This window comes from Falco rusticolus, chromosome Z, assembly GCF_015220075.1.
Source record: "Falco rusticolus isolate bFalRus1 chromosome Z, bFalRus1.pri, whole genome shotgun sequence".
Lineage (NCBI taxonomy): Eukaryota > Metazoa > Chordata > Aves > Falconiformes > Falconidae > Falco > Falco rusticolus.
Genome location: NC_051210.1, coordinates 1,516,891 through 1,530,436, shown reverse-complemented (window position 1 = coordinate 1,530,436; position 13,546 = coordinate 1,516,891).

The following is a 13,546-nucleotide window of genomic DNA, read 5'->3' as shown; positions in this document are numbered from 1 at the left end:
CTTTGGAGGAGAACTTTTTACATCTTTGCCTTTAACTACTAGTAATACAGAACAGGCAGGATACATTGTTTTATTACCACAGAACAGTAAATTAAAGCTAAGGTTGAGCAGGGTGGCAGCCAATGATGAATGCTTGCAAGGCTATGGAGAATGAATTAGCTCTCACGGGGCTTTTGTGAACAGTATTTGGACATTTTAAACTGTTGTTACGTTTTTGTATCAAAACACAGTATTAAATGTGCTTGCTAGCTAAGCTCCCTATCCCTGTATTATTACACTTGGCTCTAGATGACAGGTTTAATCTTTCTCATCATCAGTCAAAACACTTTTAATTTTAGGACACATTTAACATGCAACCTGAGAGCATCACAGCACTCCTTCAAAAAACGTACAGGCAGAAGACTGAGAGTGCTTTTCAAGTGGCATGCCATTTAGCTCTGGTGTATTACACTGTAACTCCAGCTACAGTTTGTGCGAGCTGCACTAGCACACGGAAGTATATGAAAACATCATTTTGCACTATTCTAAAATCACCTTTTCCAGATTGCTCCAGGGGACAGCCATGTTCACTTCTGAACTGAAGAATGGTTCCACCAGGCTACCTTGCTGTCCATTAGCATGGGCTGGTACTACCACAGAGACTCAGTCTCTTGGCAAAACTGTCCTTGTTCATACTGCATCACACTGATACCTTCCTCCTGCAACGGGCCATTCTGCACCTCCTGAAGCCACTGCAGACATCACCCACATCAGACCTCCTTCTCCTTCTTCTGATCAACAAAGTGTAGATCATGACCCTTTTTTTTCAGCAGGGAAGAGACTCTCTCAAGATCAGTCTCAAAGTTCTTGGTCATACTGCGTATCTGAGCAACAGAGGTGCACAAAGTCTCTGAAATCGCTCAACACTTGGATCAAGGTTTGGCCCCTGACTGATCAGAGGAGCCAAGTACTGCCAAAGTGGCACCCTAACTCACCAGCCGCGCAGCCAGGATTCAGAATAAAATTTTCTGACATATGTTACATATTGAAATGCTTTCAATAGTCAGAAAACTTACCTGACAGAAGCTGCGTCTTAATAGTTCCCATATTTACCTCCTCTGTCTTCTGTAAGATTTATTGCAAACAGAAATTAAGATTAATATGACTGTTAACTTGTGGAGCTAAAAGAAATGCAAACAGAGAAAGTGCATAAAGAACAGAACAAGCTGGATGTTTGTTAGTTTTATGCATCATCATGAATATAGCAGTAAGCCTCTGCCCAGACAATAATAATTAATGAGGTAGTGAGCACAAAGGTTTACCTTACGTAACGACTGTTACGAAGACGTAACGGGACTGTGCGGTCACTATTGCCTTCCTTTGCTCTGTGGTTGAGACCTGTATCATTAGTGGGATATGAATATAGCTTTCAGTTTCCTAGCAAATTCATTTGCTGACTGTCTTCACGTTTTAGAGAGCTACGGAAATGCTAAAGCCACACTTCCAATGTTTATGTTTTCTTATTGTATATATTAATGAATCAAGCCACATGCTAAATGGGCATTTGGTGCATTATTTAAGTAATTTCCTAAAACAGTGAGCAAAAACATTTTGTAAGCTCTGCCATAGGAGGGAAAGATTTAAGATTTTGTCCACAGAGGTAACTTAAATAGTCTGCCATGATTCATGACTAGAATATTGCTAGCCACTGTACCAATAAATAAACTGCTGGCCAAATCTAAAGCAATTCAAGAGATAATAACTCTTAAGTTATCAAATTATTCTGTTCAGCATTTGTTCCTTCTAGGCTAAGAAATCTCTCTAACAGTTAGACAATACAATGCAATTTTTGTTAGAAAAAAAGTAATACACTGAGTATTTATTATAATTTAATCCATTAGCAATGGTTTATCCAGACCTCATTAATCTAGTTTTTACCACCTTCATTTTCAAACCTAAGCATTATACATGTTTTTGCTAAACATAAAATTAGCACACCCTCTGCATATCATACCTTCATTAGCACTGCTGCTGAACATGTAAAAACATGATACACATTATAAAACAGCCACAGATTCCAACTTAAGGCAAGCTATTCTTGGGTTAAAACTGGCATCAACACTAACATAAAATTACTCTTGCACAAAACATCATAGAGATGGTTATCAGCTGCAGGGAAGAACAAAAAGTAAGCATGAGAACTTCAGAAAAACATTAATTTCATCTGCGTAGGCCATGGAACACTTTGTTTTTCCAGTTGTTTACTCATGTCCCCTTTTACTATTATTATTTCTGTTTATCTGTATTACCACAGTATTTTTAGAAAACTGATCCTGTACCCATGAGATCTCGGGGCAGGGGGTGGGGGTGGGGTGGGGTGGCGGTGTGTGGTTTGTCACCAGCTTCAGTCATAGGGTCCTGCAAAGATGCCTTGTGTCCATGGACTTTTGATTATTGCTGTTCTGCCCAGATACTGTACTAGCACCTTCACGAATGGTAAATAATGGGTTTGGATTAGAAATATGCACAAGATGCACTTACAGTTACAAGGCAGTTAAAATAAAAGCAATTTTTGTGTAAAATACGGCAGAGATTATAGCTCAGATTAGATTTAGAAAAAAACTGTATCTGATTTCAGACATTTTGGACACTACCTAGTTAGCACCAGGTAACACATACCTACTATTCTGAGGACTCTTTAAAACATTAGTTGATTATTTACGATGCAGTCAATTCTGATGTTTTCCTTCAGCTGTAACTGAATTAGGAGTATAGGACTTAGCCTTCAGTGAATACACACTGGTTGCACTCTGAAGAGATTAAAGCATTTTCTTCCAGTTACTTTCATTTCATCTGTGTATTAAATCGTTACACCAGCTAACTGTGGACGGTGACTGTAATGCACAAACTCTTTCTGTTTATTGTAGCTGCATCTACTACCCCACCATTACCAGGCTGGGGTTTTTTTAGTGCAGAACATGCTGCACCAGATTTATCTTTACTCGCATACAATACATTCTCTACGCCTGCCTGATTATTAAATATGCATAACACAAACCCTGCAGGAAATAGTAATACATATATAACTGGGTGTTTTTAGTAAGAAGAGTTAAAAAGTTACTCACTGAGAATACTAAACACGCAATTCAGTATCAAAATATTCCAGACACTCCAGATACTATTTCAACATTTAAACAGTGCTTTTTAAATGGAAATACTAGATAAAGGGAAAAAGAAAAGGCGTGCACTTAAATGCTAACTATTGACAAGGACAAGAAAGTCATGATTACCTGTTCTGGTTAACCTTGTGTGAATTTGCTCTCAGCTGGAGCTGATGACCAGCTTTTAACACTTGTTAGAAAGGGAGATACTTTACATAGTTTGTTACAAGTCAGGCTGCAATGGGAGTATACAAACCAAGAGTACAGAAGACAAACTATCACACTGAGGTTACCTTTTATTCCTTCTTCCCCACCCTCCCACCCCCTCCTTTTATTTTTCCCGTTTACCTTAAGTCGGACTGAATTTACCAAAATTTGTCATGGAATCTGTGTGACTAATAACAAGTAAATCTGAATTTTGGCTAGTTCAGCGTCCTCTGTGCAGGCACAAGTTATGCCGCCTTGTGTGTACAAACAGCAAATTTTGCTCTTCTGTTCATGTGCCCTGCAAACGAAATGGTGGTGAGTGGGTGGAGTCAGAGTACAGGCGTTCATTTGCCATTTTCAGAGAAATTTGCGTAGGCAGCCTCTAAGATGCCTCAGCAAATTTAGATGAATGAATGGGTCATCTTAGCAATCGCTGACATTATATACTATGTAAGCATGCATGAAACCATGAAATTGTTTAGTCGTTCATTTTCAGTTACCAAAATGCTTCTATAGGTACAGATTAGAGAAGGGCCCCCTTAAAAGTCTCAGAAGGAAATTTTTCACCATGATGAATGTATGTCTTGAGACCTCACTCAGAAACAGCTTTGATAAACAGCTTGATTGAATAATTTGTGCCTCTCCAAGAAGATTTAAGAAGTCAAACACACAAAAGTCGCAATTTATCTGCAATGCTAAAGCATTATATCATCCATAGATTTCCTAATGGCAGAGCCACTCCAGTCAACTGAGGCAACAGACTCAGGAGAGCCCAGGGCCCAATCCATCAAGGTACCAGCCACCTTATGTGCAAAGAACACCACTGGTTCCAGCAGAAGTCAAAAGGACTGAAAATATCAGCTTTGCCAGAGGCTTGAAGAGCTCACAAGGTTAGGTATTTAAATAGACCAGCAGTCCCACTAGAGTAACACAAAATCAAATACAGCTGAAGGATCACATGGAACAATCCCTTAGCTGCAGTTCATGTGGGTATCTCATTCCAATGGGAAGGTACATACTAAGATCCCAAAGCCAAATGAATTCCTTATCAGTTCTGTGACTCAAGGGTTGTTACCCACATGACGTTATTTTAAAGCAGGCTTTAAAATAAAACTTCTTTGGAATAAAAATCATATCATTACAACCTGTAATTAAGATGTGACTTTAAAATGTGATAAAACGTTCCAAGAAAATATTCAATTAACAATACATCTTCAATATCCCCAGCATCCAGCCCCACACACCTTCTGTACTTGGATGTCCTACTTTGGCCCTACACTATGGCATTTGATACCAAAATTTGCAAATTAATTTGTAATTTCACTTACAAGTAATTGAATCCAAATGAGTACTGTGCCCAGAGTTTTTACATTGGCTAATACCTTTCACTTAAAACTGGGCAATTAATGTTGGAGAAAAATGCAATTAACAAGGAAAAGTATCACAAAAATATGAAACTGTGCATATTTCAAATGTGTACAGCCATACACACATTCATTATTTTCCTGAGTCAGTCAGCAATTTTTGAAGCTTTTAAAAACTAGGTAGGGTTTTCATTGCTGGTGCAGTTCATTATGGTTAGAAATAGGGACTGGTGAAAATGACCTGTCTGTGTATCTTGAAACTCACCCTGAAACCCTGTCACTTACATTTCACCTGCACGCCACAGCTGGCAGAGTCAGAAGCACTTGTGGGCAAAATATTACAGGAATGCCAACTCCTTTTCCCCAGAACACAACTGTACTAACGAAAAAGACACACACACACACACCCCCCCCCCAAAAAAAAACCACCAACAAAAACCCAAACAACCCAGAAAAGAAAAATAGGAGGTCAGCATGATCATCTTAGGCACTAACACAGTATTTTCCAGAAACTTTGTAAGAGGATGGTCAGATTTTTCTTAAAAAACAGTGCAAGCATCTCTGCTTTTTGTTCAGGCAGCTCCAGACGTTCCAAAATACATCAGCGATCTTTCATTTGTATAATCACAATTTTTATTAAAAAAAACCCAAACAAAACAAAACACAGCTATTCACCAGTTCAAAGCAAGTGTAGAGGAACTTAAAACATATCTGTTTGATCAGCCGAAAATATGGAGGCTTTGTATAGATCTAAGGAGTCAGATACAAGTATTCCCTCTCTACTGAATGGGAAAAATACTGTTTGCCAGTTTAAGGTTAACATTCCTCTATCAATCTATAACATACGTGTTCACGATTTTTTTACAGTTAGTATAGCACATGTAACTACCATTTCGTCTGAGAAGTTGATCAGGACGAATCACCCATTGTCTAGAGCACAGCAAGTAAAGCTGATGTCTTGCTCCATCCCTTTGTGAATTGCCCTCAGCCAGCCCTCACAGCACTCGTCTTCACACCTTCCTCCCCAATGCACAAACACCCACAGGCATGTTCATTTCAATATCCACCTCCTCCTCCTAGTTCCTTTTCCCATATTAGGATTGCTGGGGAGGACCGAACCACTGCTGCGCCCTTACTAGATACCACAAGACTGCCATGGACAGATGCTCAGTTTAGACTGAAAATACAAGTTCGGTGTGCTGTGAGCTGCCGGGTTACTACACACAACTGTGATTCCTCCCTTCCAGGACCGCATCCTTCCAAAGCAAGTGGGCCTTCTCACTCGGTGAGAGGCAGACATGTCTTTTGAGCACCTCCTTAGCGTGAGCTGCACAGATGTTTGGCACTTTGGAGGCCAAAGCTTTCTACCTCTTAGGCTTTCTTGATACAGATGAGGGCACCAGTGCAGGTATGCTTGCATGCCTTCTGCTCTCCAGTGCTGTAAAGCATAAATGAGTCAGGGGAAAAGAGCCATTGCCAATAGTTTCAAGTTGTTAGCACTTTGCCTGCTCTCCTTCCTCCCTTTAGTCGCAACCCTTAGGTATGCCAGGTTATGGTACTGCTAAAGAAGCCCCTTATTTTTAAGAGGTCAGCACTGTAAAGGGCTGTGCGTGTGGAATGTGCATTTTAAGCCCTGCAATGAGTTAATCCTTCTTTCACGAAGACTTCAGAGGCCTCGGAGGGCAGGAAGCCAACAGAAAAACACCTCCAGAAACCTCCACACCTTTAAGATTATGAGAAGCAACTTCAGGCAACCTTGGTCCGATGTGAGCTGAAGGCATTGACTCAAATCCCTGGCCTGCCTGACAACAAAGGTGTGAGCATACCTGCTTGTACACCACGTGTGTATGTGCACTTTCATAGATATAGCACTACTCATTTCTGCTCAGTTTCAAGAGGCAAGGACCGACATTTTCCCCACCTCTCTTTGTTTGAAGGATGGCCACCGCAGGAGCCGATGCCTCCACGTGAACCCCACCCCTGACTTTGCCAGGCTGCCCTCTCCCACTTAATGCAGCAGGAAGCCCAGGGAGCACCGTCACTTTCCCCACGTATTAAGGTAAAAAAAAAAACCCTAAACCCCACAGACAAACACACCAAAACAAAAGCTCTAATGGGCAAAACCCGACTGCACGCCTCGCCTCAGAGGCCACCTCGCCCCACCCCGCCACCACAGCACCCCCGTCCCGCAGCACAGGAGGGCACCCCATGGGACACCCCGCGCGCACTGCCGGCGGGGGGGAGGGGGTGGTGGTGGGGAAGCTCCCCCTAAGCTGTGGGGCGTCGCGCCTCTGTGTGTGTGTGTGTGTGTCTCTGTGTGTGTGTGTGTGCCTGCGTGCCCGCGTCCGTCCCGCGGGATGGCGGCCGGCCCGTTCCCGCCGGCGGCAGGAGCGCGCGGGGCGCGCGGCGGGCTCGGTGCGGCAGCCAGCCTGTGTCAGCACAACTCCGGCAGCGGCAGCGGCAGCGGCAGCGGCAGCGCCGCGCGGGGCCGGCGGGAGGCGGCCGCCGGGACGGAACAGCAAATGCTATTCAGCCCGAGCAGTTTCAAGCCGCCCATGCTGGGGAATTACTGTAGTCTAGCTACGGCTCTTAGCGCTGGCTCTGTGTGTGCGGGGGGGTGGGGGGGTGGGGGGGAGTGTGTGTGTGCCTGCGCGCGCGCGCGGGCGTCTGTGCCCGCGTGTGTCTGTGTCTGTGTGTGGGTGTGTGTGTGTGTGGGTGTCTGTGCCCGCGTGTGTCTGGGTGTGGGTGTGGGTGTGGGGGGGCGTCTGTGCCCGTGTGCCGCGCACCTGCCCGCGCGCGCCGGGCGGGCGGGGGAGCCGGCCGGCCGCGGGGAGTTGCGGCGCAGCCCCGCGGCCGCCTGAGGAGAGGGGCGGCGGGGGAGTGGGGGGGTTGGGATCCAACTTTTTCCCCCCTTCAAAAAACTCCCTCTTTGTGAGTGTGCGCCCCCCGCCCCCTGGTAGGACTCTCCGAATTTAAAATAATAAAAAACCCGAACGTGTTTTCGGGCAGACTGACAGCCGGGGTCAAGAAACAGCTGCTGGAGTTAATGTTTCTTCCTCCCACTCCGTCTGATGGCGGTGCCCTGCCAAGACGAAGTGGGAGCGGGAGCGCGGCTCCTGCCTGCCCGGGCCTGGGGGGCGACGGCAGCAGGCAGGCACATGCTGCCCGCGCCGGTGGGCAGCGGCCGCCAGCACCGGGCCGGGGTCGAGCGGGGGAGGCGGGAGGGGTCGGGGGGCTGCGGGGGTGGGCACCTCCTCCTGCGGGGTTTTTAATTTCCCCCCCCACCCTTCTTCCTCCTCCAGGAACTGGCAGGCGCAGGGAAGGCACTGCGTCTGCTGGCGAGGGCTGATTCACGCTGCAGATCGCTGGCCGAGAGGGCTGCCGGGCACCCGGCCCGCCGTCGGACCCCGCCGCCAAGTTCGGGGCGGCCGCGGCGGCCTTTGGGGTGGCCGGTGGCCCCCGGGCCTGGGGCTGCCCGGCGTCCCCGCCGCGCCCCCCGGGGCAGCTGCCGGTGGGTCACCCTCCCGGCGGCGGCGGGTTCTCCCGGGTCCCGTCCTTCCTCACGGGCCCGCGGGGGCTGTCCCCGCGGCCTAGGGGCCCCAAGCCCCGCCCCGGCCTGGGCCCTGACCCCTGGCCCTGGCCGGGGACCTGAAACCCCGCCACCGGGCCCCTGCCACCGGGCCGTGGTGAGGTCTGCTTGGTCCTGGTGGACCTGGAGATCGTTGCCTGTGGATGGGCTGCAGCGCTGGCCCTCCTTGAAAGCACAGCATTTTGGGTCCCGAGAGTAATTCTCTGGACACATGCTCAGAGGTCAGTTAATCAACTGAAAAAATGACCAGTATCTAACAATTCCCACTTAGCAGCTCAGCACCTTCTGAAGACCAGGCTCCTAGGCAGGAACGTGAGGACCTACCTTTGAGCACACATTTATGAGGCATTTCATGTCAGGGAGCAGTAACGTTCCATCACTCTTGTTTTTCCCACTAAAGATGAGGCTACCCCTCCACTCACATTTTTGATCGGCATGTCAGATCAGCCCCGCTATCAGCAGAGTTAACGGTTGCCAGTAACTGCAGTATGCTGATACTTCATCACCACATCAGCCACTGCTGAATGTCATGACATGCTTTACCATGTTGTGACACAGCTTCATCATCTGAAGGTGTGTTGTCAACTGTTACGGTTTTGGACCTTGGCAACATTTCTGCATTCACCATTGCCACAGAGATGTCTATTCATAAAAAAAATAAAAACTGCAGCATGAGCACTATTGACATCCTGCAAACATGGCTTGCAAGAGACTCATTAAAATCAGAGCTATCCAGTAAGCCCTGCTGCCTCCTGGCAAGCTGGCCTGTTTCATTTCTTCCTTAATTCCCTGTCCAGGACGGTTCACTATTCCAGCCTATCGCTTTATATCATTCTGTGAACTCTGCTCTGGCTGCTGCTTTTTCCAGACTGGTCCACTTTGCTCTTCCTGCTGTACTCTCCACACAGCTCTTTGCCCAGCTCCACTACTTGCTGCTAATTAATGCCTGATTTTATTTTCTTTTTCTATCTAGCAAAGATAGCACTTTGATTTGACACACACACATATATACCAACATTAACTCTTCCCCTTTCTGTAGGGTGACATGAAATCCAGATGCTGAAATACCTGTTCAGGATTCTCATTGGGTTCAGTGAGATCAGGGATTCACATGTGGTACCTTTAACATTTGCTTTATCAAACAGATGGGTGCCCGTAACTCTAATTCAGCCTTGCTATTTCAGACTCGCCCATTGCCCTAACTCAGATACACCCATTACCCTAACTCAGCCTTCCTGTTTAATCCTGATGAAACACCTGTACGTATTTTGTTTGTACTAACCAAGGGCTTTTCTGAGCCAAATCCTTGCTACTGCAACCTATACAAAACTGAATTATGTTTCTTTCTTTTTTTCAAGTTTTTCTACAACCTCAGAAGAATTAACGTTTGGTCTTGCTATTTAGAGACTTACTGCAAGCGCTCAAGTTGCCGTTCATGAGAATTAGCTCCTTGGCTGTTTTCAGCCATCTTCTTTTTTTCATGCAAATAGCTTCCAAGCGTATAGCTGCTCCATGTCCAATTTTTTCTCATGCACAAATAACGTCGCACTTGGACCAGTATCTGGAGTTCAGATAGGGAAGAGTCTGATCTGGAAAATTTAGGAAGCTCTCAAAGAAGATCTTCAAAGATATTGAAGGTCATGAGAAGAAATAATTTTTAAGTCTTCATGCCACAGCACAGTGATCAAGCACATAAAACCCCTGAGTTCAGGAATCTGAAGTTGGAAAGAAAGGTTTCTCAGGCTGGGGAGACACAAGCTATGACATGCACTGCTTCAGTCATACATTTGGAGGAGCTCTTTGCAGTGGCTTTTCGGTCTGGCTATTTATGAGGAATTGGTGGACTGCATGTAGGCAGTCCTAATGCCTGATGCCAAACAATTCTTCATATTACGCATGTAGAAACTAGCATAGCACAACTGAAAAGTTACGGGGGAGCGTGGGACCCCTTTTGAATATTTTAGTGTTTTCCGGGCCTCTAAGGGTTATTCATAACTAAAAATCAATCATTTTAAGATACTGTTTCCAAAAGATATATGATCTTGTTGATGCTCTGGCAGGAGCTAGGCAGCATTTTGGACAATTATGTCTGCACAAGGATCACTTTGTACTTACTTGCTATGCCAATGCTGATTTCATGGTCTGTTGCAGAAAAAAAATTGAGAGCTTCTGTTCCCACTGCTTGATACATAAGGACAGTGGAACAGTCACTGAAAGTGAAAGTTTACAAATTCACTACCAGCGAAATAAAACATTTTACCAAGCCATGTGATTTTAGATGGGGGAACACGTTGCCACAATAGATAACTGAGGTCAAGAATTTTACAAGCTACAAAAGAAAGCAATGTTTTTTATGAGTAGCAAGAACAGTGAAAACTGTAACAGATAAACTAAAACAAACATGTACGGAGGAGTTATAAAACCTCAGGTTCCAGATCATCACTCAATCTGAGAATAAACAAGTGAGATATAGACAGATACTAGGCGGATTACTGCACATCTTTGTTGATGGTTCCTTGAACTTTTATTTGAAACATCTGATTCTAGCGACTACTGAAACAGATGAAAGAACTGAAGAGAATAGGAGATCTGCTTCCTAAATGATACACCTATGTTTGTTTTGAACTAAGAAGAAACTTCAGATTAATGAGTTGTTTCAAACTGTGTGGTCACTTTCATCTGCTAGAAAATACCTACCATGGAGACATACTCTTTCAATTACATGTGTTGGTGCACATGACTTGGGTTTCTCAAGCTGAGAGACTAGTGTTGACCCACTTTACATCCACCAAAACATTTATTCATGTAACAGATTCTGATTTTACAAACTTGGCTTTTACTTTGATGGCTAGGAAATAATTCATCTCTGTTTCGGGACAGAAACAGTCTCACCGACAGTGTTAGGCCAGGTTACCTCGGGATACGGAAGCGCAAGTTACTGCAGGGTGAGTTAGGGTGTGCGTTTGCAACAGTCAGCTCCTGTGGTGGAGCTGGCTGTGTGCATGTATAAAATGAGGGTTAAGCTGCCTTGAATTACCTCACTTTTATCCCCAAGCAGAAATGTGCACACAAGCTGTTACCGTGGAGTGGCTAGCACGCTCTAAATTCACAGTTATGGCTTTCACCTGTGATCAGGGCTAGGATGAGGTTTTTCCACCACACTGAAGTGCCTGCCTACCACACTTCAAGGCAAAGGTTACGCACAACCTGCGTTCATTCCTCCCACCGCAGGACAGAGCAAATGGAATAGGTGGGGCCGTCAGCCCATTGAAACCGGCAAGCAGAGCCATGGTAGCCTGAGATAACGCTGTACCCAACGGCCTGCCTGCCGCTGTGCGCAGGACAGCAGCTACTGTCAGCTATCCTGGTCTGCAGCCTGCAGAAATTCTGCAGGCTGCCGTTGGCAGGATTGTTGACATGACTGGCTAAAGGCCAGCTGTATTTCTGCCACCGTACAGCCCGCTGCCTCCCGCATCCTGCAGTCGTTTGGCCGTCCGTTGGTCCAGCTGGTCCTGCCCACTATCGCTTGTCTTGGGTCTGCACCCTTGTGTCAGACAGATGCACAGCAGCGTTGTCAGGGAGCAGCCAAGAGTGTCTTTCTGATTTCTACCCATCTTTACACCAAGTGAAAAACAACAAGAGAGAATTGAAAACAACTAGTCCTAACAGGGTGTTTTTCAGTATATCTGACTGTGCTGCTCATATTTACGCCAATGTAGACAACAGAAATGTGCATTTTAGCACTTTTAAAAACTCAGCCCACTGCTACAGGGCACAAAGCTGTTGCTTATCCAATCTGGTTACTCATTACTGAGATTTTTGCTGTGATTACAAAGGGCGACAGGGCTACTCACCTTTTGTCACCACTAAACTAATGCTGTGTGCTGCATGCTCTGGTACATTTCCACCAACTCAGAGTTTGCTCTAGTGTCCATAGGAGGTTTGTCTTCTACTGGCCTTGGTTCTGTAATTTCACCCACTGGTTGAAGTTTCAGCAGTGTTCTTGGACACTAATTAATCATTGCCACGGACTGGTTAGGCAAGAATTCATGGTTGGCCATGGGGTGCTTTATCCTCCCATTCTCCTGAGGCTGCCCCCAGGAAGAGATGGGCAAAAGCGGCAGGGTCGTTGTGCTGAGTGAATGAACGGAGATAGTTTTAAAACGACCTAAGGAACTTAAGTGCTGTGCACCACCACCACATGCATTTCCTCAGCATTTGTAAGCAGCCCTCCCCATTCCCAGCCCTTGTTCCCGTACCGTACCGCCCTGCTGCATTGTGCTGGCACAGCTGTTTCTTCGGCTGTGGGCGGCCCAGGGGCGGGAAGAAGCAGCTGGAGGGGTTTGGGGAGCTGCTTACGCTGGCTTTGGCATCTCTGCCACCAAAGATCCTTCGAAGGTGCTCAGGAAGAAAGACCCTCCAGTTTTCAGTTTGCATCTGAGTCGCCCACATATTTTCTTCTGAACTTTTGGTAGGCAATAGCTGTAGTATTCCGGATGCCAGGATATGGTCATTGTTGCTAAATGCTGGCTTATTCATGGCAACTGCTATGTATCAGGTTTTATTAGAAATGTAACATAAACTGGAAGCATTGAAAAACAGCAACAGCAGCAATTATGCATGTGATCATCACAGAGAGTTTGAAAACCATGCTTCAATAAAGCCTGAGTAGAGAGAAAGCAAATTCTTCCACATGAATATGATTTGCTTTTGGTTTTACTAAGTGAAGGTAATTATCAGTGGCATTAGGACGTATTATTTTGATATTTTTCACATGATTTTGTGACAAGGAGGGTTCTGCATTATGAATAACATCTTCTCCTAATCTTAAAACCACTACCATATTCTAGCTAGTAATGTTCTGGAAAAATCCCAGAAAATGGGAACCTGTTTCCCAGATTGTTAGAAAATTTCCTGAGAAGCTTCCAAACCTAGTCTCTGTCATCTACAGAAAAAAAAAAAAAAAAGAAAAGAAAAAAAAAGATATTAATTAATATAAGTTCCTCTTAATATTTGATCCAGAGAAAGTGCTTAAGGCACTTTCAGAAGACAAAGATTCTCATGCAGCTGATGATTCAATGGAATCAAAATATGGGTGGTTTTTTTTCTTTCTTTAAAAACATCTGGTAGAAAATGTGCTTTCACAAGATGCTGAAAGGCTCTCCTAAGTCTCCCCAAATTTTTCCTAATAGCTTCCCTAAGTATCTGTGGAGCGTCAGTAACCCAGGGAATTTTAATATTGTGAA